The sequence below is a fragment of the Petromyzon marinus genome, chromosome 8 (assembly GCF_048934315.1).
Source record: "Petromyzon marinus isolate PM22_M1 ecotype Great Lakes invasive population chromosome 8, UKy_Petmar_22M1.pri1.0, whole genome shotgun sequence".
NCBI lineage: Eukaryota > Metazoa > Chordata > Hyperoartia > Petromyzontiformes > Petromyzontidae > Petromyzon > Petromyzon marinus.
This window is the reverse complement of record NC_133674.1, coordinates 9,464,036-9,489,356: the sequence shown is the minus strand read 5'-3', so window position 1 is coordinate 9,489,356 and position 25,321 is coordinate 9,464,036. Positions and strand designations below refer to the sequence as shown.

At 42.8% G+C, this 25,321-nt stretch overlaps 1 long non-coding RNA gene across 1 annotated transcript; it reads left to right on the top strand.

Moving 5' to 3' along the window:
- Window positions 1–672: 672 nt before the first annotated feature.
- On the top strand, window positions 673–25,244 carry LOC116940385 (uncharacterized). Its single transcript, XR_012941264.1, has 4 exons — window positions 673–1,185; window positions 19,035–19,135; window positions 19,819–19,902; window positions 21,864–25,244. It is a non-coding gene; the product is annotated as an uncharacterized LOC116940385 (long non-coding RNA).
- Window positions 25,245–25,321: the final 77 nt, after the last annotated feature.

The window sequence follows — 25,321 nt, the reverse complement described above, 5'->3', positions numbered from 1 at the left end:
TGTTACACCATGGTGTAACTGTTACACCGTGGTAACTGTTACACCATGGTAGCTGTTACACCGTGGTGTAACTGTTACACCGTGGTAACTGTTACACCATGGTAACTGTTACACCATGGTAGCTGTTACACCATGGTGTAACTGTTACACCGTGGTAGCTGTTACACCATGGTGTAACTGTTACACCGTGGTAGCTGTTACACCATGGTAGCTGTTACACCGTGGCAGCTGTACGAAGCGCCAACCCTGGAAGATACATTGGCAAATCGCACCAGTCAAGAAGAGCGCCCTTCCATAAAGGCAGCAATGATATTGTGGCCACCCCACAAAGCCCAGCAGTGATATTGTGGCCACCCTACGTAGCCCAGCAGTGATATTGTGGCCACCCCACGTAGCCCAGCAGTGATATTGTGGCCACCCCACGTAGCCCAGCAATGATATTGTGGCCACCCCACGTAGCCCAGCAATGACATTGTGGCCACCCCACGTAGCCCAGCAGTGATATTGTGGCCACCCCACGTAGCCCAGCAATGATATTGTGGCCACCTCACGTAGCCCAGCAATGATATTGTGGCCACCCCACATAGCCCAGCAATGATATTGTAGCCACCCCACATAGCCCAGCAGTGATATTGTGGCCACCCCACGTAGCCCAGCAGTGATATTGTGGCCACCCCACGTAGCTCAGCAGCAGTTGAGAAGCGGGCGTGGAGGTGATGGGCACGGAAGGCGTCGCACGCACGAGGCGCGTTGGCTAAGCGCGTTCTGCCACCTAGTGGCGGAACGCCGCCACAAACACACCGCTCCGTGCATGGCCCTCCAAGGAAAGAGGCCACTGTGGACAGTATCTTATTTTGCTTTTCTTTCTTCTTCTTAGATACAAAAGTCTCCGCGTGTGCGCGCTTGCGAGGGGGTTGGCTCTCGGACGGTGGGGTATTTGTAGAAAAAAAATTGCCGGCCGGCACGCCCTAAGCCCCGCGGTGGGAATAGGCTATTCCTTTTTCACGTGCGTCACTTTTAAATTAGTTAAATTAACGATTTAGTGGAGTTTTGCTATATATATATTTTATTTAATGCGCGACATCGGCCGTACCATCTCACGCCAATTGGGGGGGGGGCGGCCGGACCCTACCAAGTGATGCGCGTTTGGTCGAGCTCACGGCACTCACCACTCCACTCTGTAACGTGAGTACTTTGTGCTATAGAATCACTAAATACTACTCTAGAGTCAGCATGTACCACTATAGAATCACTAAATACTACGCTAGATTCAGCATGTACCACTATAGAAAGCTTTTATTCCTTCTGACAGTTTGGGTCCATCGGTTGTGCTGTGCTGCAAGTGAGTAACTCATGCAGCCAGCTATGGCTCTAGGGCAGTGGTTCTTAACCTGGGTTCGATCGAACCCCAGGGGTTCGGTGAGTCGATCTCAGGGGTTCGGCAGAGCCCCCGCCACGGAGGTCCGGACACACTTGAATTATTGTGTAAATTTGTGATGACACACACGGCCCGCTTGGCCATCACTGGCTGCAGATGATCATGCTACACTGCTTGGCCAATCAGCGCTGCGGGGAATTTAGTGCGTACTCAGTAGTCGACGTGTGACTGTTGTTGTCGTACGTCGTGTGATTTATTTAATATTTTATCCATACTAACTATGTCGGGCAAAAGAAGAAAGTGGTCGGACGAATATGTACAACATGGATTCTCATGTATCACGGAACGTGATGGGAGTGAGCGTCCTATCTGCATGATTTGCAACGCCAAGTTGAGCAACTCTAGTCTTGCACCGGCAAAACTAAAGGAACACTTCTTGAAGCTGCATGGAGACGGGGAATACAAGAACACAACACTTGCTGAATTCAGGGTGAAGAGAGCCAGATTCGATGAAAGGGCCACTCTGCCTGCTCTTGGATTTGTACCTGTTAACAAACCGATCCTGACAGCATCGTACGAAGTTGCTTACCTGATCGCAAAGCAGGGCAAGCCACACACCATTGGTGAAACACTTGTGAAACCAGCTGCATTAAAGATGGCGAATCTGATACTCGGAACAGCGGCCGAAGGAAAATTATCCCAAATTCCCCTTTCAAATGACACCGTCAGTGACAGAATAGAAGACATGAGTAAAGACATCTTGGCTCAAGTAGTCGCGGATCTGATTTCAAGCCCGGCAAAATTCAGCCTTCAACTCGACGAAACCACAGACGTTTCTGATCTAAGCCAGCTTGCTGTTTTTGTACGCTATGTGAAAGACGACATGATAAAAGAAGAGTTTTTATTTTGTAAGCCTCTTACAACAACAACGAAGGCAGCCGATGTGAAGAAGCTTGTGGATGACTTCTTCAGAAACAACAATCTTTCATGGGATATGGTTTCTGCAGTTTGTACGGACGGAGCTCCAGTCATGCTGGGAAGAAAGTCTGGTTTTGGTGCGCTAGTAAAGGCCGATGCACCACACATCATTGTGACGCATTGTATTCTGCACAGGCATGCGTTGGCAACAAAAACCTTACCTCCAAAAATGGTAGAAGTATTAAAAACTGTGGTGGAATGTGTGAACTATGTGCGAAAAAGTGCTCTGAGGCACCGCATCTTCAGTGAGCTGTGTAAAGAAATGGGCTCTGAATTTGAGGTACTTCTGCTCCATTCTAATATTCGGTGGTTATCCCGGGGACAGGTGCTGAATCGTGTTTTTGCCATGCGTGTGGAATTAGCCCTGTTTTTGCAAGAGCACCAACACTGCCATGCAGATTGCTTCAAAAATCCTGAGTTCATTCTCATTTTAGCGTACATGGCTGATATATTCGCAGCTCTCAATCATCTCAATCAGCAGATGCAGGGTGGTGGAGTCAATATCATGGAAGCGGAAGAACACCTGAAGGCTTTTCAAAAAAAGCTACCGTTATGGAAACGACGAACAGAGAACAATAACTTCGCAAACTTCCCGCTTCTGGACGACTGTGCAAGTAAGATCGAAGATGTGTCTGGAATCGGAGATATTTCTGTATCCACGGAACTGAAGCAAACAATTGCCACGCACTTAGATGAGCTTGCAAAGTCTCTCGACGGATATTTCCCTACAAGAGAGTCATATCCAGCATGGGTGAGACAGCCGTTCACGTTTGCTGTTGAAACAGCAGATGTCAATGATGAATTCCTCGACGAAATCATTGAAATTCAGCAGAGCCAGGTTCAACAGCAACTCTTCAGAACAACAACGCTCTCAACGTTTTGGTGTGGACAAATGAACAAGTATCCAGTTATTGCTAAGAAAGCCCTGGATTTTTTTATACCATTTGTTACAACATATCTTTGTGAGCAATCCTTTTCGAGGATGCTGGACATAAAAACGAAGAAAAGGAACAGACTTTGCTGTGAAAATGACATGAGAGTGGCACTTGCCAAGGTGAAGCCACGCATATCTGAACTGATCTCTCAAAGGCAACAGCAGAAGTCACATTGATTTCCAGGTATGTAATTTGTTGTGAGTTTATGCATTGTGTTGGTTTTATTCTTTGAACAAGGTAATGTTCATGCACGGCTCATTTTGTGTACCAGTAAAAAACATATCTACGTCTTGAATTTGAAAAAAATCACATTTTATTTTTCAATAAAGAGGGGTTCGGTGAATGCGCATATGAAACTGGTGGGGTTCGGTACCTCCAACAAGGTTAAGAACCACTGTTCTAGGGTTTGGTGTTACTTTTTTATGTAGTTTATTGTAAAAATTCGGTCACAGTCCCTATGATCACTGTTACGTTGCAATTATGGCTTTATTTTTTTGGTTATTTCGAAAAGTTTTTTGGTTTGGACATTTGTTTTGTTGTAGTACGGAGTTAGACTGATCGCCTTAATCTAAGTTTTCTTGTGGTTGTTGTTGTTGTTTGACTGGCATCCCACTGAGATGTATTGCACACAGCGTTGGTGTACGGTGCTTTTTCAGGAATATTTTGCTGGGTTTTTTCATGGATTTTCTGTTTGCACAGTCACATAGTCACTTAAACATATTTCTTGTTCGTGTTTTTGTTTGTTGTGGTTGCACCCGATTCAAGAGCCGAATCGCTCACAGGGCTATACCAAAATAAATAAACTGAAACTGAAACTAAATACTACTCTAGAGTCAGCATGTACCACTGTAGAATCGATATCTACTGCTATACAGTCATCATGTACTACTGTAGAGTCGATAAATACTGCTATAGAGTCAGCATGCAATACTGTAGAGTCGATAAATACTGCTATAGAGTCAGCATGCACCACTGTAGAGTCAATATCTACTGCTATAGAGTCACCATGTACTACTGTAGAGTCGATATCTACTGCTATAGAGTCAGCATGTACTAATGTAGAGTCGATATCTACTGCTATAGAGTCAGCATGTACCACTGTAGAGTCGATATCTACTGCAAAAGAGTCAGCATGTACCACTGTAGAGACAATATCTACTGCTATAGAGTCAGCATGTACCACTGCAGAGTCGATATCTACTGCTATAGAGTCAGCATGTACCACTGTAGAGTCGATATCTACTGCTATCGAGTCAGCATGTACTACTGTAGAGTCGATATTTACTGCTATAGAGTCAGCATGTACCACTGTAGAGTCGATATCTACTGCTACAGAGTCAGCATGTACTACTGTAGAGTCGATAAATACTGCTATAGAGTCAGCATGTACTACTGTAGAGTCGATTAATACTGCTATAGAGTCAGCATGTACTACTGTAGAGTCGATATCTACTGCTATAGAGTCAGCATGTACCACTGTAGAGTCAATAAATACTGCTATAGAGTCAGCATGTACTACTGTAGAGTCGATATCTACTGCTATAGAGTCAGCATGTACCACTGTAGTGTCGATATCTACTGCTATAGAGTCAGCATGTACTACTGTAGAGTCGATATCTACTGCTATAGAGTCAGCATGCACCAGTGTAGAGTCGATATCTGCTGCTATAGAGTCAGCATGTACCACTGTGGAGTCGATTTCTACTGCTATAGAGTCACCATGTACTACTGTAGAGTCAATATCTACTGCTATAGAGTCAGCATGTACTACTGTAGAGTCGATATCTACTGCTATAGAGTCAGCATGTACCACTGTAGAGTTGATATCTACTGCTATAGAGTCAGCATGCACCACTGTAGAGTCGATATCTACTGCTATAGAGTCAGCATGTACCACTGTAGAGTCGATATCTACTGCTATAGAGTCAGCATTTACCATTGTAGAGTCGATATATACTGCTATTGAGTCAGCACGTACCACTGTAGAGTCGATATCTACTGCTAAAGAGTCAGCATGTACTACTGTAGAGTCGATATCTACTGCTATAGAGTCAGCATGTACTACTGTAGAGTCGATATCTACTGCTATAGAGTCAGCATGTACTACTGTAGAGTCGATATCTACTGCTATAGAGTCAGCATGTACTACTGTAGAGTCGATATCTACTGCTATAGAGTCACCATGTACTACTGTAGAGTCGATATCTACTGCTATAGAGTCAGCATGTACCACTGTAGAGTCGATATATACTGCTATAGAGTTAGCATGTGCCACTGTAGAGTCGATATCTACCGCTATAGATTCAGCATGTACCACTGTAGAGTCGATATCTACTGCTATAGAGTCAGTATGTACTACTGTAGAGCCGATATCTCCTGCTATAGAGTCAGCATGTACCACTGTAGAGCCGATATCTACTGCTATAGAGTCAGCATGTACTAGTGTAGAGTCGATATCTACTGCTATAGAGTCAGCATGTACCACTGTAGAGTCGATATCTACTGCTATAGAGTCAGCATGTACTACTGTAGAGTCGATATCTACTGCTATAGAGACAGCATACACCACTGTAGAGTCGATATCTACTGCTATAGAGTCAGCATGTACCACTGTAGAGTTGATTTCTACTGCTATAGAGTCACCATGTACTACTGTAGAGTCAATATCTACTGCTATAGAGTCAGCATGTACTACTGTAGAGTCGATAAATACTGCTATAGAGTCAGCATATACTACTGTAGAGTCGATTAATACTGCTATAGAGTCAGCCAGTACCACTGTAGAGTCGATATCTACTGCGATAGAGTCAGCATGCACCACTGTAGAGTCGATATCTACTGCTATAGAGTCACCATGTACTACTGTAGAGTCGATATTTACTGCTATAGAGTCAGCATGTACTAATGTAGAGTCGATATCTACTGCTATAGAGTCAGCATGTACTACTGTAGAGTCGATATCTACTGCTATAGAGTCAGCATGCACTACTGTAGAGTCGTTATCTACTGCTATAGAGTCAGCATATACTACTGTAGAGTCGATATCTACTGCTATAGAGTCAGCATGCACTACTGTAGAGTCGTTATCTACTGCTATAGAGTCAGCATATACTACTGTAGAGTCGATATCTACTGCTATAGAGTCAACATGTACTACTGTAGAGTCGATATTTACTGCTATGGAGTCACCATGTACTACTGTAGAGTCGATATCTACTGCTTAGAGTCAGCATGTACCACTGTAGACGCGATATCTACTGCTATAGAGTCAGCATGTACCACTGTAGAGTCGATATCTACTGCTATACGGTCAGCATGTACTAATGTAGAGTCGATATCTACTGCTATAGAGTCAGAATGTACTACTGTAGAGTCTATATCTACTGCTATAGAGTCAGCATGTACCACTGTAGAGTCGATATCTACTGCTATAGAGTCAGCATGTACAACTGTAGAGTCGATATCTACTGCTATAGAGTCAGCATGTACTACTGTAGAGTCGATATCTACTGCTATATTGTCAGCATGTACTACTGTAGAGTCCATATCTACTGCTATAGTGTCAGTATGTACTACTGTAGAGTCGATATCTACTGCTATAGAGTCACCATGTACTACTGTAGAGTCGATATCTACTGCTATAGAGGCAGCATGTACTACTGTAGAGTCGATATCTACTGCTATAGAGTCACCATGTACCACTGTAGAGTCAATATCTACTGTTATAGAGACAACATGTACTACTGTAGAGTCGATATCTACTGCTATAGTCAGCATGTACTACTGTAGAGCCGATATATACTGCTATAGAGTCATCATGTACCACTGTAGAGTCGATATCTACTGCTATAGAGTCAGCATGTACCACTGTAGAGTCGATATCTACTGCTATAGAGTCAGCATGCACCACTGTAGAGTCGATATCTACTGCTATAGAGTCACCATGTACTACTGTAGAGTTGATATTTACTGCTATAGAGTCAGCATGTACTAATGTAGAGTCGATATCTACTGCTATAGAGTCAGCATGTACTACTGTAGAGTCGATATCTACTGCTATAGAGTCAGCATGTACCACTGTAGAGTCGATATCTACTGCTATAGAGTCAGCATGTACTACTGTAGAGTCGATATCTACTGCTATATAGTCAGCATGTACCACTGTAGAGTCGATATCTACTGCTATAGCGTCACCATGTACTACTGTAGAGTTGATATTTACTGCTATAGAGTCAGCATGTACCACTGTAGAGTCGATATCTACTGCTATAGAGTCAGCATGTACTTCTGTAGAGCCGATATCTACTGCTATAGAGTCAGCATGTACTGCTGTAGACTCGATATCTACTGCTATATAGTCAGCATGTACTACTGTAGAGTCGATATCTACTGCTTTAGTCAGCATGTACTACTGTAGAGCCGATATATACTGCTATAGAGTCATCATGTACCACTGTAGAGTCGATATCTACTGCTATAGAGTCAGCATGTACCACTGTAGAGTCGATATCTACTGCTATAGAGTCAGCATGCACCACTGTAGAGTCGATATCTACTGCTATAGAGTCACCATGTACTACTGTAGAGTTGATATTTACTGCTATAGAGTCAGCATGTACTAATGTAGAGTCGATATCTACTGCTATAGAGTCAGCATGTACTACTGTAGAGTCGATATCTACTGCTATAGAGTCAGCATGCACTACTGTAGAGTCGTTATCTACTGCTATAGAGTCAGCATATACTACTGTAGAGTCGATATCTACTGCTATAGAGTCAGCATGTACTACTGTAGAGTCGATATTTACTGCTATGGAGTCACCATGTACTACTGTAGAGTCGATATCTACTGCTTAGAGTCAGCATGTACCACTGTAGAGTCGATATCTACTGCTATAGAGTCAGCATGTACCACTGTAGAGTCGATATCTACTGCTATAGAGTCAGCATGTACTGCTGTAGAGTCGATATCTACTGCTATAGATTCAGTATGTACTACTGTAGAGTCGATAAATACTGCTATAGAGTCAGCATGTACTACTGTAGAGTCGATATCTACTGCTATAGAGTCAGCGTGTACTACTGTAGAGTCTGTATCTACTGCTATAGAGTCAGCATGTACCACTGTAGAGTCGATATCTACTGCTATAGAGTCAGCATGTACCACTGTAGAGTCGATATCTACTGCTATAGAGTCAGCATGTACTACTGTAGAGTCGATATCTACTGCTATATAGTCAGCATGTACCACTGTAGAGTCGATATCTACTGCTATAGTGTCAGTATGTACTACTGTAGAGTCGATATCTACTGCTATAGAGTCACCATGTACTGCTGTAGAGTCGATATCTACTGCTATAGAGGCAGCATGTACTACTGTAGAGTCGATATCTACTGCTATAGAGTCACCATGTACCACTGTAGAGTCAATATCTACTGTTATAGAGTCAACATGTACTACTGTAGAGTCGATATCTACTGCTATAGTCAGCATGTACTACTGTAGAGCCGATATATACTGCTATAGAGTCATCATGTACCACTGTAGAGTCGATATCTACTGCTATAGAGTCAGCATGTACCACTGTAGAGTCGATATCTACTGCTATAGAGTCAGCATGAACCACTGTAGAGTCGATATCTACTGCTATAGAGTCACCATGTACTACTGTAGAGTCGATATTTACTGCTATAGAGTCAGCATGTACTAATGTAGAGTCGATATCTACTGCTATAGAGTCAGCATGTACTACTGTAGAGTCGATATCTACTGCTATAGAGTCAGCATGCACTACTGTAGAGTCGTTATCTACTGCTATAGAGTCAGCATATACTACTGTAGAGTCGATATCTACTGCTATAGAGTCAGCATGCACTACTGTAGAGTCGTTATCTACTGCTATAGAGTCAGCATATACTACTGTAGAGTCGATATCTACTGCTATAGAGTCAGCATGTACTACTGTAGAGTCGATATTTACTGCTATGGAGTCACCATGTACTACTGTAGAGTCGATATCTACTGCTTAGAGTCAGCATGTACCACTGTAGAGTCGATATCTACTGCTATAGAGTCAGCATGTACTACTGTAGAGTCGATATCTACTGCTATAGAGTCACCATGTACTACTGTAGAGTCGATATCTACTGTTATAGAGTCACCAAGTAGTACTGTAGACTCGATATCTACTGCTATAGAGTCAGCATGTACTACTGTAGAGTCGATATCTACTGTTATAGAGTCAGCATGTACTACTGTAGAGTCGATATCTACTGCTATAGAGTCAGCATGTACCACTGTAGAGTCGATATCTTCTGCTATAGAGTCAGCATGTACCACTGTAGAGTCGATATCTACTGCTATAGAGTCACCATGTACTACTGTACAGTCGATATCTACTGCTATAGAGTCACCATGTACTACTGTAGAGTCGATATCTACTGCTATAGAGTCAGCATGTACCACTGTGGAGTCGATTTCTACTGCTATAGAGTCACCATGTACTACTGTAGAGTCAATATCTACTGCTATAGAGTTAGCATGTACTACTGTAGAGTCGATATCTACTGCTATAGAGTCAGCATGTACCACTGTAGAGTTGATATCTACTGCTATAGAGTCAGCATGCACCACTGTAGAGTCGATATCTACTGCTATAGAGTCAGCATGTACCACTGTAGAGTCGATATCTACTGCTATAGAGTCAGCATTTACCATTGTAGAGTCGATATATACTGCTATTGAGTCAGCACGTACCACTGTAGAGTCGATATCTACTGCTAAAGAGTCAGCATGTACTACTGTAGAGTCGATATCTACTGCTATAGAGTCAGCATGTACTACTGTAGAGTCGATATCTACTGCTATAGAGTCAGCATGTACTACTGTAGAGTCGATATCTACTGCTATAGAGTCAGCATGTACTACTGTAGAGTCGATATCTACTGCTATAGAGTCACCATGTACTACTGTAGAGTCGATATCTACTGCTATAGAGTCAGCATGTACCACTGTAGAGTCGATATATACTGCTATAGAGTTAGCATGTGCCACTGTAGAGTCGATATCTACCGCTATAGATTCAGCATGTACCACTGTAGAGTCGATATCTACTGCTATAGAGTCAGTATGTACTACTGTAGAGCCGATATCTCCTGCTATAGAGTCAGCATGTACCACTGTAGAGCCGATATCTACTGCTATAGAGTCAGCATGTACTAGTGTAGAGTCGATATCTACTGCTATAGAGTCAGCATGTACCACTGTAGAGTCGATATCTACTGCTATAGAGTCAGCATGTACTACTGTAGAGTCGATATCTACTGCTATAGAGACAGCATACACCACTGTAGAGTCGATATCTACTGCTATAGAGTCAGCATGTACCACTGTAGAGTTGATTTCTACTGCTATAGAGTCACCATGTACTACTGTAGAGTCAATATCTACTGCTATAGAGTCAGCATGTACTACTGTAGAGTCGATAAATACTGCTATAGAGTCAGCATATACTACTGTAGAGTCGATTAATACTGCTATAGAGTCAGCCAGTACCACTGTAGAGTCGATATCTACTGCGATAGAGTCAGCATGCACCACTGTAGAGTCGATATCTACTGCTATAGAGTCACCATGTACTACTGTAGAGTCGATATTTACTGCTATAGAGTCAGCATGTACTAATGTAGAGTCGATATCTACTGCTATAGAGTCAGCATGTACTACTGTAGAGTCGATATCTACTGCTATAGAGTCAGCATGCACTACTGTAGAGTCGTTATCTACTGCTATAGAGTCAGCATATACTACTGTAGAGTCGATATCTACTGCTATAGAGTCAGCATGCACTACTGTAGAGTCGTTATCTACTGCTATAGAGTCAGCATATACTACTGTAGAGTCGATATCTACTGCTATAGAGTCAACATGTACTACTGTAGAGTCGATATTTACTGCTATGGAGTCACCATGTACTACTGTAGAGTCGATATCTACTGCTTAGAGTCAGCATGTACCACTGTAGACGCGATATCTACTGCTATAGAGTCAGCATGTACCACTGTAGAGTCGATATCTACTGCTATACGGTCAGCATGTACTAATGTAGAGTCGATATCTACTGCTATAGAGTCAGAATGTACTACTGTAGAGTCTATATCTACTGCTATAGAGTCAGCATGTACCACTGTAGAGTCGATATCTACTGCTATAGAGTCAGCATGTACAACTGTAGAGTCGATATCTACTGCTATAGAGTCAGCATGTACTACTGTAGAGTCGATATCTACTGCTATATTGTCAGCATGTACTACTGTAGAGTCCATATCTACTGCTATAGTGTCAGTATGTACTACTGTAGAGTCGATATCTACTGCTATAGAGTCACCATGTACTACTGTAGAGTCGATATCTACTGCTATAGAGGCAGCATGTACTACTGTAGAGTCGATATCTACTGCTATAGAGTCACCATGTACCACTGTAGAGTCAATATCTACTGTTATAGAGACAACATGTACTACTGTAGAGTCGATATCTACTGCTATAGTCAGCATGTACTACTGTAGAGCCGATATATACTGCTATAGAGTCATCATGTACCACTGTAGAGTCGATATCTACTGCTATAGAGTCAGCATGTACCACTGTAGAGTCGATATCTACTGCTATAGAGTCAGCATGCACCACTGTAGAGTCGATATCTACTGCTATAGAGTCACCATGTACTACTGTAGAGTTGATATTTACTGCTATAGAGTCAGCATGTACTAATGTAGAGTCGATATCTACTGCTATAGAGTCAGCATGTACTACTGTAGAGTCGATATCTACTGCTATAGAGTCAGCATGTACCACTGTAGAGTCGATATCTACTGCTATAGAGTCAGCATGTACTACTGTAGAGTCGATATCTACTGCTATATAGTCAGCATGTACCACTGTAGAGTCGATATCTACTGCTATAGCGTCACCATGTACTACTGTAGAGTTGATATTTACTGCTATAGAGTCAGCATGTACCACTGTAGAGTCGATATCTACTGCTATAGAGTCAGCATGTACTTCTGTAGAGCCGATATCTACTGCTATAGAGTCAGCATGTACTGCTGTAGACTCGATATCTACTGCTATATAGTCAGCATGTACTACTGTAGAGTCGATATCTACTGCTTTAGTCAGCATGTACTACTGTAGAGCCGATATATACTGCTATAGAGTCATCATGTACCACTGTAGAGTCGATATCTACTGCTATAGAGTCAGCATGTACCACTGTAGAGTCGATATCTACTGCTATAGAGTCAGCATGCACCACTGTAGAGTCGATATCTACTGCTATAGAGTCACCATGTACTACTGTAGAGTTGATATTTACTGCTATAGAGTCAGCATGTACTAATGTAGAGTCGATATCTACTGCTATAGAGTCAGCATGTACTACTGTAGAGTCGATATCTACTGCTATAGAGTCAGCATGCACTACTGTAGAGTCGTTATCTACTGCTATAGAGTCAGCATATACTACTGTAGAGTCGATATCTACTGCTATAGAGTCAGCATGTACTACTGTAGAGTCGATATTTACTGCTATGGAGTCACCATGTACTACTGTAGAGTCGATATCTACTGCTTAGAGTCAGCATGTACCACTGTAGAGTCGATATCTACTGCTATAGAGTCAGCATGTACCACTGTAGAGTCGATATCTACTGCTATAGAGTCAGCATGTACTGCTGTAGAGTCGATATCTACTGCTATAGATTCAGTATGTACTACTGTAGAGTCGATAAATACTGCTATAGAGTCAGCATGTACTACTGTAGAGTCGATATCTACTGCTATAGAGTCAGCGTGTACTACTGTAGAGTCTGTATCTACTGCTATAGAGTCAGCATGTACCACTGTAGAGTCGATATCTACTGCTATAGAGTCAGCATGTACCACTGTAGAGTCGATATCTACTGCTATAGAGTCAGCATGTACTACTGTAGAGTCGATATCTACTGCTATATAGTCAGCATGTACCACTGTAGAGTCGATATCTACTGCTATAGTGTCAGTATGTACTACTGTAGAGTCGATATCTACTGCTATAGAGTCACCATGTACTGCTGTAGAGTCGATATCTACTGCTATAGAGGCAGCATGTACTACTGTAGAGTCGATATCTACTGCTATAGAGTCACCATGTACCACTGTAGAGTCAATATCTACTGTTATAGAGTCAACATGTACTACTGTAGAGTCGATATCTACTGCTATAGTCAGCATGTACTACTGTAGAGCCGATATATACTGCTATAGAGTCATCATGTACCACTGTAGAGTCGATATCTACTGCTATAGAGTCAGCATGTACCACTGTAGAGTCGATATCTACTGCTATAGAGTCAGCATGAACCACTGTAGAGTCGATATCTACTGCTATAGAGTCACCATGTACTACTGTAGAGTCGATATTTACTGCTATAGAGTCAGCATGTACTAATGTAGAGTCGATATCTACTGCTATAGAGTCAGCATGTACTACTGTAGAGTCGATATCTACTGCTATAGAGTCAGCATGCACTACTGTAGAGTCGTTATCTACTGCTATAGAGTCAGCATATACTACTGTAGAGTCGATATCTACTGCTATAGAGTCAGCATGCACTACTGTAGAGTCGTTATCTACTGCTATAGAGTCAGCATATACTACTGTAGAGTCGATATCTACTGCTATAGAGTCAGCATGTACTACTGTAGAGTCGATATTTACTGCTATGGAGTCACCATGTACTACTGTAGAGTCGATATCTACTGCTTAGAGTCAGCATGTACCACTGTAGAGTCGATATCTACTGCTATAGAGTCAGCATGTACTACTGTAGAGTCGATATCTACTGCTATAGAGTCACCATGTACTACTGTAGAGTCGATATCTACTGTTATAGAGTCACCAAGTAGTACTGTAGACTCGATATCTACTGCTATAGAGTCAGCATGTACTACTGTAGAGTCGATATCTACTGTTATAGAGTCAGCATGTACTACTGTAGAGTCGATATCTACTGCTATAGAGTCAGCATGTACCACTGTAGAGTCGATATCTTCTGCTATAGAGTCAGCATGTACAACTGTAGAGTCGATATCTACTGCTATAGAGTCACCATGTACTACTGTACAGTCGATATCTACTGCTATAGAGTCACCATGTACTACTGTAGAGTCGATATCTACTGCTATAGAGTCAGCATGTACCACTGTGGAGTCGATTTCTACTGCTATAGAGTCACCATGTACTACTGTAGAGTCAATATCTACTGCTATAGAGTTAGCATGTACTACTGTAGAGTCGATATCTACTGCTATAGAGTCAGCATGTACCACTGTAGAGTTGATATCTACTGCTATAGAGTCAGCATGCACCACTGTAGAGTCGATATCTACTGCTATAGAGTCAGCATGTACCACTGTAGAGTCGATATCTACTGCTATAGAGTCAGCATGTACTACTGTAGAGTCGATATCTACTGCTATAGAGTCAGCATGCACCACTGTAGAGTCGATATATACTGCTATAAAGTCAGCATGTACCACTGTAGAGTCGATATCTACTGCTATAGAGTCAGCATGTACCACTGTAGAGTCCATATCTACTGCTATAGAGTCAGCATGTACCACTGTAGAGTCGATATCTACTGCTATAGAGTCAGCATGTACTACTGTAGAGTCGATATCTACTGCTATAGAGTCACCATGTACTACTGTAGAGTCGATATCTACTGCTTAGAGTCAGCATGTACCACTGTAGACGCGATATCTACTGCTATAGAGTCAGCATGTACCACTGTAGAGTCGATATCTACTGCTATACGGTCAGCATGTACTAATGTAGAGTCGATATCTACTGCTATAGAGTCAGCATGTACTACTGTAGAGTCTATATCTACTGCTATAGAGTCAGCATGTACCACTGTAGAGTCGATATCTACTGCTATAGAGTCAGCATGTACAACTGTAGAGTCGATATCTACTGCTATAGAGTCAGCATGTACTACTGTAGAGTCGATATCTACTGCTATATTGTCAGCATGTACTACTGTAGAGTCCATATCTACTGCTATAGTGTCAGTATGTACTACTGTAGAGTCGATATCTACTGCTATAGAGTCACCATGTACTACTGTAGAGTCGATATCTACTGCTATAGAGGCAGCATGTACTACTGTAGAGTCGATATCTACTGCTATAGAGTCACCATGTACCACTGTAGAGTCAATATCTACTGTTATAGAGACAACATGTACTACTGTAGAGTCGATATCTACTGCTATAGTCAGCATGTACTACTGTAGAGCCGATATATACTGCTATAGAGTCATCATGTACCACTGTAGAGTCGATATCTACTGCTATAGAGTCAGCATGTACCACTGTAGAGTCGATATCTACTGCTATAGAGTCAGCATGCACCACTGTAGAGTCGATATCTACTGCTATAGAGTCACCATGTACTACTGTAGAGTCGATATTTACTGCTATAGAGTCAGCATGTACTAATGTAGAGTCGATATCTACTGCTATAGAGTCAGCATGTACTACTGTAGAGTCGATATCTACTGCTATAGAGTCAGCATGCACTACTGTAGAGTCGTTATCTACTGCTATAGATTCAGCATATTCTACTGTAGAGTCGATATCTACTGCTATAGAGTCAGCATGCACTACTGTAGAGTCGTTATCTACTGCTATAGAGTCAGCATATACTACTGTAGAGTCGATATCTACTGCTATAGAGTCAGCATGTACTACTGTAGAGTCGATATTTACTGCTATGGAGTCACCATGTACTACTGTAGAGTCGATATCTACTGCTTAGAGTCAGCATGTACCACTGTAGAGTCGATATCTACTGCTATAGAGTCAGCATGTACTACTGTAGAGTCGATATCTACTGCTATAGAGTCACCATGTACTACTGTAGAGTCGATATCTACTGTTATAGAGTCACCAAGTACTACTGTAGACTCGATATCTACTGCTATAGAGTCAGCATGTACTACTGTAGAGTCGATATCTACTGTTATAGAGTCAGCATGTACTACTGTAGAGTCGATATCTACTGCTATAGAGTCAGCATGTACCACTGTAGAGTCGATATCTTCTGCTATAGAGTCAGCATGTACCACTGTAGAGTCGATATCTACTGCTATAGAGTCACCATGTACTACTGTAGAGTCGATATCTACTGCTATAGAGTCAGCATGTACCACTGTGGAGTCGATTTCTACTGCTATAGAGTCACCATGTACTACTGTAGAGTCAATATCTACTGCTATAGAGTTAGCATGTACTACTGTAGAGTCGATATCTACTGCTATAGAGTCAGCATGTACCACTGTAGAGTTGATATCTACTGCTATAGAGTCAGCATGCACCACTGTAGAGTCGATATCTACTGCTATAGAGTCAGCATGTACCACTGTAGAGTCGATATCTACTGCTATAGAGTCAGCATGTACTACTGTAGAGTCGATATCTACTGCTATAGAGTCAGCATGCACCACTGTAGAGTCGATATATATTGCTATAGAGTCAGCATGTACCACTGTAGAGTCGATATCTACTGCTATAGAGTCAGCATGTACCACTGTAGAGTCGATATCTACTGCTATAGAGTCAGCATGTACCACTGTAGAGTCGATATCTACTGCTATAGAGTCAGCATGTACTACTGTAGAGTCGATATCTACTGCTATAGAGTCAGCATGTACTACTGTAGAGTCGATATCTACTGCTATAGAATCGGCATGTACTACTGTAGAGTCGATATCTACTGCTATAGAGTCAGCATATACCACTGTGGAGTCGATATCTACTGCTATAGAGTCAGCATGTACTATTGTAGAGTCGATATATACTGCTATAGAGTCACCATGTACCACTGTAGAGTCGATATCTACTGCTATAGAGTCAGCATGTACCACTGTAGAGTCGATATCTACTGCTATAGAGTCAGCATGTACCACTGTAGAGTCGATATCTACTGCTATACGGTCAGCATGTACTAATGTAGAGTCTTTATATACTGCTATAGAGTCAGCATGTACTACTGTAGAGTCTATATCTACTGCTATAGAGTCAGCATGTACCACTGTAGAGTCGATATCTACTGCTATAGAGTCAGCATGTACCACTGTAGTGTCGATATCTATTGCTATAGAGTCAGCATGTACTACTGTAGAGTCGATATCTACTGCTATAGTGTCAGTATGTACTACTGTAGAGTCGATATCTACTGCTATAGAGTCACCATGTACTACTGTAGAGTCGATATCTACTGCTATAGATGCAGCATGTACTACTGTAGAGTCGATATCTACTGTTATAGAGTCACCATGTACCACTGTAGAGTCAATATCTACTGTTATAGAGTCAACATGTACTACTGTAGAGTCGATATCTACTGCTATAGTCAGCATGTACTACTGTAGAGCCGATATATACTGCTATAGAGTCATCATGTACCACTGTAGAGTCGATATCTACTGCTATAGAGTCAGCATGTACCACTGTAGAGTCGATATCTACTGCTATAGAGTCAGCATGCACCACTGTAGAGTCGATATCTACTGCTATAGCGTCACCATGTACTACTGTAGAGTTGATATTTACTGCTATAGAGTCAGCATGTACCACTGTAGAGTCGATATCTACTGCTATAGAGTCAGCATGTACTTCTGTAGAGCCGATATCTACTGCTATAGAGTCAGCATGTACTGCTGTAGAGTCGATATCTACTGCTATAGAGTCAGTATGTACTACTGTAGAGTCGATAAATACTGCTATAGAGTCAGCATGTACTACTGTAGAGTCGATATCTACTGCTGTAGAGTCACCATGTACTACTGTAGAGTCGATATCTACTGTTATAGAGTCACCAAGTACTACTATAGACTCGATATCTACTGCTATAGAGTCAGCATGTACTACTGTAGAGTCGATATCTACTGCTATAGAGTCAGCATGTACTACTGTAGAGTCGATATCTACTGCTATAGAGTCAGCATGTACCACTGTAGAGTCGATATCTACTGCTATAGAGTCAGCATGTATCACTGTAGAGTCGATATCTACTGCTATAGTCACCATGTACTACTGTACAGTCGATATCTACTGCTATAGAGTCACCATGTACTACTGTAGAGTCGATATCTACTGCTATAGATTCAGCATCTACTACTGTAGAGTCGATATCTACTGCTATAGAGTCAGCATGTACTACTGTACAGTCGATATCTACTGCTATAGATTCAGCATGTACCACTGTAGACTCGATATCTACTGTTATAGCGTCACCATGTACCACTGTAGAGTCGATATCTACTGCTATAGAGTCAGCATGTACCACTGTAGACTCGATATCTACTTCTATAGAGTCACCATGTACCACTGTAGCGTCTATACCTACTGCTATGGAGTCAGCATGTATTACTGTAGAGTCTATAAATACTGCTAAAGAGTCAGCATGTACTACTCTACTCATAGCAGGTACCACCACAATATGCACTGCTGTAATAATAACACGGACCACCAAAGTCACTATGCACTGCTGTAGTGAAAGCAGGTACCAAAGTCCGTATGAAACTGCAGTAGCTAAAGCAGGTACCACCACTGTATGCACTGCTGTAATCATACCAGCTACCAGCACATTCAGTATGCACTGCTGTTGTCGTTTCTCTTTGCTTCCACCCGCCAGTTTGGCTTCTCACATTTAGTTGCCATTCGTCAAATGAGAAATGGACAAGAATGCAAGGACGTGCCCAGACTCCACTAAGAGAATGCAAGACATCGATGCTGGTCAGCACCACGGTGGCTAGGAGATGTTGACGACCTCGCTGGGTGTACAGGAGGTCGTGGGTTCGATTCACGACCCTGCCACTGCCTGCTGCCGCTATATATTTGGAGTTTGCGTGTTTCTCTCACCGTGGTTGTGTAGATATTTGTCACGGGTACCCGGATTCTTCCCTCCAGATTTAAATCCAACGTTGCGCGTTTACAGTGTTTGCCCGCTGCTATACGTGTTTTGCACGTGATGATGGCGATGAGCCACTGAGTTGAGCTGGCATCTGTGATGGGCGGGTCGCTTCTGAAGAATAGATACACAGCAGCTCAGTGGCCCTTAGTAAAGTGAAACAAATGTTTAGATATTCTTAGCTCTTTCGGTAAAGTCACGTTGAAGGGAAACAATAAAATATATATAAAACATTAAAAATTCTCGCAACGTTTCAACCATAACACAAACGGTCATCATCACACCTGACCGTTTGTGTTATGGTCGAAACGTCGTGAATTTTTTTATTGTTTTATATATATTTTATTATTTTATTGTTTCCCTTCAACGTGACTTTACCGAAAGAGCTACGAATATGAATTACTGCAGTCACGAAAGCTTTAAATCAAAATGTTTAGATTTTTGTTTTGTTGATTAGACCTCCCATTTATCATTGAACGAATGTCATTTCTTTTCATGCAAATTACAGCTCAGGTCCTGTTGATGATTCAAAGTTAGGGAGCCAGGGTTTGGCCAGGGGATGCGGAGCGCTTGCAGCGGAACATCGGTCAAGGTGAGTGCCCTTGGCCCACGGAGAATACGCAACGAGATGTTGACTACCTCGCCTGGTACGCAGGAGGTCGTGGCTTCGATTCCAACCCTGATACTTGCTGTATATTTGGACTTCGCGTCTCTCTGCCCGTGGTCACGTGGATATTTCCTCCGGGTCCTCTGCTCTTTCTCTCTAGTTTTAGAATCAACATCAACTACACGTTTTAGAGCCTTTGGGCTGCTGCTATAAATGTTCGCGTGATAATAATGACGACGATGATGATAAGCCACTTAGTTGAGCTGTCATTTGTGATGGCCGGGATCGCTCCTAAAAAAGGGGCTAAACAGCAGCTCAGTGGGGCCTTACACCAGGTGAAATAAAACAAATTTGTTTAAAGTTTTTAGTTTAGTGTGTGAGGCCCACCGTTAGTGAAGACCTCGTTTTCAAGACAATGCAGGTTGTTACGTTCCTTGTACGAGTTAGCATCGTGTAGGGTGGGCGGGGAATGGTAAAATCTCACCTAGAAAAGTAGTTTTTAAGGACTGCTTTGTGACGTCATTCACCACGTGCATTGAGGCTCTTTAAGGACTTCTTTGTGACGTCATCCACCACGTGCATTGAGGCTCTTTAAGGACTTCTTTGTGACGTCATTCACCACGTGCATTGAGGCTCTTTAAGGACTGCTTTGTGACGTCATCCACCATGTGCATTGAGGCTCTTTCAGGACTGCTTTGTGACATCATCCACCACATGCATTAAGGCTCTTTAAGGACTGCTTTGTGACGTCATCCACCAAGTGCATTGAGGCTCTTTAAGGACTGCTTTGTGACATCATCCACCACGTGCATTGAGGCTCTTTAAGGACTGCTTTGCGACATCATCCACCACGTGCATTGAGGCTCTTTAAGGACTACTTTGTGACATCATTCATCACGTGTATTGAGGCTCTTTAAGGACTGCTTTGTGACGTCATCCACCACGTGCATTGAGGCTCTTTAAGGACTGCTTTGTGTCATCATTCACCAGGTGCATTTAGGCTCTTTAAGGACTTCTTTGTGACGTCATCCACCACGTGCATTGAGGCTCTTTAAGGACTTCTTTGTGACGTCATCTACCACGTGCATTGAGGCTCTTTAAGGACTGCTTTGTGACATCATTCACCACGTGCATTTAGGTTCTTTAAGGACTTCTTTGTGACGTCATCCACCACGTGCATTGAGGCTCTTTAAGGACTTCTTTGTGACGTCATCCACCACGTGCATTGAGGCTCTTTAAGGACTGCTTTGTGACGTCATTCACCACATGCATTGAATCTCTTTAAGGACTTCTTTGTGACGTCATCCACCACGTGCATTGAGGCTCTTTAAGGACTTCTTTGTGACGTCATCCACCACGTGCATTGAGGCTCTATAAGGACTTCTTTGTGACGTCATCCACCACGTGCATTGAGGCTCTTTAAGGACTTCTTTGTGACGTCATTCACCACGTGCATTGAGGCTCTTTAAGGACTTCTTTGTGACATTCACCACGTGTATTGAGGCCCTTTAAGGACTGCTTTGTGACATCATTCAGCACGTGTATTGAGGCTCTTTAAGGACTGCTTTGTGACATCATTCACCACGTGCATTGAGGCTCTTTAAGGACTGCTTTGTGACGTCATTCACCACGTGCATTGAGGTGCTTCATGGACTGCTTTGTGACGTCATCCACCACGTGTATTGAGGCTCTTTAAGGACTGCTTTGTGACATCATTCACCACGTGCATTGAGGCCCTTTAAGGACTGCTTTGTGATGTCATCCACCACGGGTTTTTTTTTACATAAAATACAAAAATTGTATATCCTTAACGACACAAACACAAACCCTCTATTATATAATTGAAACTTCAGGTCAACGCTGATGGAAAGCCACGTGCGGGCACAATGTGCCTGGACAACGCTCCCCCTGCTCACCGCCCATCCCGCCCGTTCGTGCCTTGGCAGGAGACGAAAAGACGGCGAGTGCCCCCGGCGACAAGCGGCACGTGTGCCAGGAGTGCGGGAAGCGCTTCCCCCGGCACTTCAACCTGGCGAGGCACTCCAAGACGCACACGGGCGAGATGCCGCACGTGTGCCTTGAGTGCGGCAAGCGGTTCGCGACCGCCTACAAACTGCACTTACACGCGAGGATGCACACGGGCGAGAGGCCTTACGTGTGCCAGGAGTGCGGGAAAGCGTTTAACCAGGCCTGCACCTTGAAGAGGCACGCTAGGAGTCACACGGGCGGGAGCCTTCACGGCCCTGTCTCTGCACCGGTGTTAGGAGACAAGAGAACGACACCGGTACAAGGGCAGTGCAAATACCAGTGTTAATATGGCTCGGGCTGAGCAGTTATACAATGTTTAACACGTAGGCTTTCGCGACTGATGCCCATGAGGCTTTTTTGGGTTCAATCTCGTAAAATAAATGTATTAAACCCACCAATTATTCACTGGCCTACAACATTTTAGACGTTGTCTCCTTCAGAGATGAAATGCGCTGTTTATTTTGGATTTTAATGTGCTGAATTCAAATGTGACAATCAAAACAACTGTGCTGAGCCACGTGCACATTGGGGCAACATGAAGGCCTTGTGGACAATAGGTTATGGGATAGACCCAGGTGACATAGGTTGACTAACGGGTAGATATGCACCACCTGCACTCCCTACTGTGTCAAATCGCTGTGTTTTAGCTGCCCGACATTCTTTAATTAGTTCATACACTCAGCTACAAGTACTAAATCAGTCCAATGCTTCTGTCGCCTGATTCATATCCGTTTAGTCTCCCATTTCAGGCTAAATATGAGCTCCTTGGACATATGATCGCTTGGCATGTGAGCCACACTTGATTGGGTGACCCAAGAAAGTGTCAGTATTGTCTATCCACTGTGTTCACATACAACGTTGCGTGTGTGCTAAAGGTGGTCCAGTGTTGTATTTTGCAGCGGCAGTCGCATTCTGTGAAGCGTGGACACCGAATTCTAGGCAGCGGTGTATTGTTTTCTGTGTGGAGAGACATTGTGTTATGTGTTGGGGGCATCATCTCCCACGCGGTGGGTATCAGAGCCATAGCTATAGATATTATTGGCACCCGGGACAAGGTGTCATCCTCCACGAAAAAAACATTGCAGTGACAAAGACAAGGTTGTAATGAGTGGGACACATGTGCAGGATAGAAAAAGGGCAAAATACCCTTTGTGCCCTGGGTGTTTATCAAACATTGCACAACGGGAAGGATGATACAAGAAAAGAATAGGCTTTACCCTTTCTGGAAATAACGCTCAAACACCTAAGGGATACCTATCACAAAGCATCAAGTCTGCGTGAACCACGCATGTTTGTGGCAAAACATGCACACAAACATGCTTTGGTAATGTATGCATTGTCCTTGAAACTGATAGGCTTACACCATAGATTTGTCTCCTTTATGGGTTTGTCTCGCCAGTGTTCGATCAAAGAACACCAAAAAGCGAATAACACAAAGACAATGGAAATATCAGACCATTACTAGCTTGGGTCGAGCAGTTAAATCTATGGAACACTCTTTGCCAATATGGTATCAACACAAAAAAGATAACAGCTCATAATGATGCCTTGTAACATATGTCGATTTGGTGTTTGGACATCTTAATACCTATATTCTTGCCGAAAAGATGAAAGCCTATTCTTTTTTATCATCTTGATACTGGCAAGATTTAGCCAGGAAGGATCTTTGTCTCTCCGTTTCTCTGCATGAGTCGCACTTCCCTCGGCTAGTTTCTCACGTTTGATTTCTCCCGCTATATCATCGGTGCTCTTACAGTTAGGGAAAAAGTATTTGATCCCTTGCTGATTTTGTACGTTTGTCCACTGACAAAGAAATGATGAGTGCATATTTTTAATGGTAGGTTTATTTGAACAGTGAGAGACAGAATAACAAAAAAATCCAGAAAAACCCATGTCAAAAAATTTATAAATTGATTTGCATTTTAATGAGGGAAATAAGTATTTGACCCCTCTGCAAAACATGACTTAATACTTGGTGGCAAAACCCTTGTTGGCAATCACAGAGGTCAGACGTTTCTTGTAGTTGGCCACCAGGTTTGCACACATCTCAGGAGGGATTTTGTCCCACTCTTTGCAGATCTTCTCCAAGTCATTAAGGCTTCGAGGCTGACGTTTGGCAACTCGAACCTCAGCTCCCTCCACAGATTTTCTATGGGATTAAGGTCTGGAGACTGGCTAGGCCACTCCAGGACCTTAATGTGATTCTTCTTGAGCCACTCCTTTGTTGCCTTGGCCGTGTGTTTGGGGTCATTGTCATGCTGGAATACCCATCCACGACCCATTTTCAATTCCCTGGCTGAGGGAAGGAGGTTCTCACCCAAGATTTGATGGTACAATGTTTCCACCTCCATGTTTGACGGTGGGGATGGTATTCTTGGGGTCATAGGCAACATTCCTCCTCCTCCAAACACGGCGAGTTGAGTTGATGCCAAAGAGCTACATTTTGGTCTCATCTGACCACAACACTTTCACCCAGTTGTCCTCTGAATCATTCAGATGTTCATTGGCAAACTTCAGACGGGCATGTATATGTGCTTTCTTGAGCAGGGGGACCTTGCGGCCGCTGCAGGATTTCAGTCCTTCACGGCGTAGTGTGTTACCAATTGTTTTCTTGGTGACTGTGGTCCCAACCGCCTTGAGATCATTGACAAGATCCTCCCGTGTAGTTCTGAGCTGATTCCTCACCGTTCTCATGATCATTGCAACTCCACGAGGTGAGATTTTGCATGGAACCCCAGGCCGAGGGAGATTGACAGTTCTTTTGTGTTTCTTCCATTTGTGAATAATCGCACCAACTGTTGTCACCTTCTCACCAAGCTGCTTGGCAATGGTCTTGTAGTCCATTCCAGCCTTGTGTATGTCTACAATCTTGTCCCTGACATCCTTGGAGAGCTCTTTGGTCTTGGCCATGGTGGAGAGTTTGGAATCTGATTGATTGCTTCTGTGGACAGGTGTCTTTTATTCAGGTCACAAGCTGAGATTAGGAGCACTCCCTTTAAGAGTGTGCTCCTAATCTCAGCTCGTTACCTGTATAAAATACACCTGGGAGCCAGAAATCTTTCTGATTGAGAGGGGGTCAAATACTTATTTCCCTCATTAAAATGCAAACAATTTATAACATTTTTACATGCGTTTTTCTGGATTTTCTTGTTGTTATTCTGTCTCTCACTGTTCAAATAAACCTACCATTAAAGTTATAAACTGATCATTTCTTTTTTTTATTTAAAGCTTTCGTGACTGCAGGGATTCATATTCTTGGTTCTTGCGGTAAAGTCACGTAGAAGGGAAACAATATTTTATTTTATTGTTTCCCTTCTACGTGGTGACTTTACCGAAAGAACCAAAATATGATAATTTCTTCGTCAGTGGGCTAACG